Here is a 2,790-nt window from a genome sequence, read left to right as displayed (position 1 = left end):
ATGTCTCGGCGTGGGACAAGGAATGCGAACCGTCATCGCAGTATTTCCCCAACTCAAAATGAGAATCAGGAATTTTCTCCTCAAGTTGCTGATATCATTGCACGAGCGGTGGCAGCAGGAGTAGCATCTGCTCTACGAAACCAACAACCTCCTCCGATAGTAGCTGTTCCTGAATCAGTGGCACAGCCAATGTCATGGGACAAAGTTCGTCACTCGTTCATTCGGGGAAATCCACCGACATTTGCGGGGTCCACAGATGTCTTGTTAGCATATCAGTGGAAACAGGAGAGCGAGCGTCATCTTCGGATGGTAATCTGTACCGAAGTGCAGAAACAGATGCTGGCTACGTTTATGCTGATAGGCAATGCATTACAGTGGTGGGAGTCTATTACTACTGTCGATGAGAGGACCAGATTGACGTATGCTGAATTTCAGACTCGCTTTGACGGCAAGTATTTTCCTATGTCAGTAAGATCAGCGATGAAGACCGAATTTCTGGATCTGCAACAGGAAGATATGACTGTGGCTGAGTATGAACAGAAGTTCATAAATTTGTCATTATTTGCACCAGAGGAGGTCAATACGGAAGAAAAGAAGAGAGACCGCTTTGTGAAGGGATTAATATGGCCGATTAAAGTGGTGATCTTAGGTAGTCCTGCATATACTACTTATATCCAGGTGGTTAATGCCGCCTTACAGCACTGCCAGATGAGGAGTGATTACCGGAAGTCCAAGGGAGATAAGCGGACTAACCGAGACTACCAGACAGTGGAGAAAGGAAGCAGCAGTGGTACCAGGTCCAATGATCGGGGCAGATTTCAAGGACATCAACCTTGGAAGAAAAACAAAGGAAACCTAGATGTGCAGAGGGATGGAGTCCCTAATCAGGGTAGACAAGGTGGGATACCTCAGACCGGACAGGAACAGTGGTCGGGAAGTCAACAGAGGAGGCAGGCAGGTCCTTTTACGGGACGTTGTTATCACTGTAGAGAGATTGGGCATCCGGCCAAGATGTGTCCCAAAGCTAAGCAGGGACAGTATGGGCAGCCGAGACCTAATCAGCCATTACCTCTACCGGCCCCACCGATGCCACGTGGGCAAGTTCAAAATGTTCCGGCACTTCCAGCACCACCATTTCCTCCGGGACAACCTCCACAGCAGTTGCATCATGGCAGAGTTTATAACTTCATGCCACATAATGCGCAAGCTCCTCAGGCTATTGAGGGTATGTTTTCTATACATGGTCGAACTGCTCGTATACTGTTTGACACTGGTGCATCACATTCTTTTGTGTCTAGATCTTTTGTTATCTTATCTGGTATGACGACTCAGTTATGTGACCAACCTCTTAATATTTATACACCATTGGGAGTTGGCGCAATTTTACGAGAGTATAGCGGTGATATCCTTATAGATATGGGCCGGCTTCGATTTCTTGCAAATTTGTTAGTGTTAGATATGCATTCGTATGATGTTATACTTGGGATGGACTGGTTATCTCAGTACCATGCTCAGGTTAACTGTTACGAAAAGTCTATTGTATTTTCCATACCAGGACAGGAGATGTATCTTCTTGTTGTACCACAACCTGATAGAGGGCCTAGCACTTATTTATTCGTTCTTGAGGAGGACTCACAGGAAGCGACTGCGGTATCTCTTGACAGCATCCCGGTAGTACAGGAATTCCAGGATGTATTCCAGGAAATTCCAGGCTTGCCACCGAGTCGAGAGATAGATTTCGTTATTGATTTAGCTCCAGGCACTACGCCTATTGCTAAGGCGCCGTACCGAATGGCACCAGTGGAGATGCGAGAGTTGAAAGATCAAATTCAACAGTTGCTCAGCCAGGGATTTATTCGCAGAAGTACTTCACCATGGGGAGCACCAGTACTGTTTGTAAAGAAGAAGGATGGATCTCTTCGTCTTTGTATTGATTACAGAGAACTGAACAAGGTCACTATTCGCAACAAGTACCCGTTGCCCAGAATTGATGACCTGTTTGATCAGTTGAAGGGAGCTACTTACTTCTCAAAGATCGATTTGAGGTCTGGTTATCATCAGCTACGAGTCAGAGAACAAGATGTTCCAAAGACAGCATTTCTCACGAGGTACGGATCTTATGAGTTTCGTGTTATGCCTTTCGGTTTAACGAACGCTCCAGCTGTCTTTATGGACTTGATGAATAGAGTATTCAGAGAATACTTAGATCAGTTTGTCATTGTTTTCATTGATGATATTCTGGTTTTCAACAGATGAGGCAGGCAGGTCCTTTTACGGGACGTTGTTATCACTGTAGAGAGATTGGGCATCCGGCCAAGATGTGTCCCAAAGCTAAGCAGGGACAGTATGGGCAGCCGAGACCTAATCAGCCATTACCTCTACCGGCCCCACCGATGCCACGTGGGCAAGTTCAAAATGTTCCGGCACTTCCAGCACCACCATTTCCTCCGGGACAACCTCCACAGCAGTTGCATCATGGCAGAGTTTATAACTTCATGCCACATAATGCGCAAGCTCCTCAGGCTATTGAGGGTATGTTTTCTATACATGGTCGAACTGCTCGTATACTGTTTGACACTGGTGCATCACATTCTTTTGTGTCTAGATCTTTTGTTATCTTATCTGGTATGACGACTCAGTTATGTGACCAACCTCTTAATATTTATACACCATTGGGAGTTGGCGCAATTTTACGAGAGTATAGCGGTGATATCCTTATAGATATGGGCCGGCTTCGATTTCTTGCAAATTTGTTAGTGTTAGATATGCATTCGTATGATGTTATACTTG

Source organism: Cornus florida, unplaced genomic scaffold (genome assembly GCF_030987335.1).
Source record: "Cornus florida cultivar Cherokee Brave unplaced genomic scaffold, ASM3098733v1 CherokeeBrave_3.0.0_Hap2_Chr03, whole genome shotgun sequence".
Lineage (NCBI taxonomy): Eukaryota > Viridiplantae > Streptophyta > Magnoliopsida > Cornales > Cornaceae > Cornus > Cornus florida.
This window is presented reverse-complemented; position numbering follows the sequence as displayed.